This window comes from Tupaia chinensis, unplaced genomic scaffold, assembly GCF_000334495.1.
Source record: "Tupaia chinensis unplaced genomic scaffold, TupChi_1.0 Scaffold139785_1, whole genome shotgun sequence".
NCBI classification, from domain to species: Eukaryota; Metazoa; Chordata; class Mammalia; order Scandentia; family Tupaiidae; genus Tupaia; species Tupaia belangeri.
Genome location: NW_006199665.1, coordinates 627,581 through 628,282, shown reverse-complemented (window position 1 = coordinate 628,282; position 702 = coordinate 627,581).

Genomic DNA, 702 nt, shown 5'->3' with positions numbered 1-702 from the left:
GGCCGGGTGGGGAGGGGGGGCAGGGCGGCGGCTCTGTTACTGGGCCGCGACGGCTGCTGTGGCAGTGCGTTGTGCAAAGCTGGAAGAGAACCCCCGACCGCGCGCAGGTCAGGCCCAGCACCCCGGGCCCCGGCCTGCCCGCCTGCTCCCCCACCTCGTCTGGTCTCCTCGGCCAGCAATTTCCTCCCTCCCTCGTGGCCTGTCACAAACTCCAGGGCAGAGCCGGCTTCCGGTGAGGCCTACCAGAAGGGCCCTCACCAGCGTGGCCCTGCCCTGTGCTCGTTCTCACCTGGCCCTTCAGGTCTCTGGAGAGACCCCTTGTCAGCCATGAGACCTTTCCCGGCCCAAGTGGTCCTGTCCCTGTATCCCCCAGGCGCCCACGGCCCAGGCTCTGCAGGACGATTTTACCAGAGAACGTGGCCCCACCCCTTGCCAGGAGCTGCAGAGGGGCCCGGGTTCTTCATCTAACATGACCCTCAGCCCAGCACAGCCTCGCAGGGATCCGTGTCCCGTGAGGCCTGTCCCGGGACGTCTCCCATTACCGAGATGGCCCGGACCGCCCGGCCTTCTCACCTGGAGGAGAGACCACCGCGTGCTGGTTGAGGTGGGGCGGAGTGCTGTGCTCAGGCGGCTGGGGCAGGTGTGGGGGCAGCTCGGGCTGCGGCAGGTGCAGGATGGGCTGGGTGAAGTGGCCGATGGGGT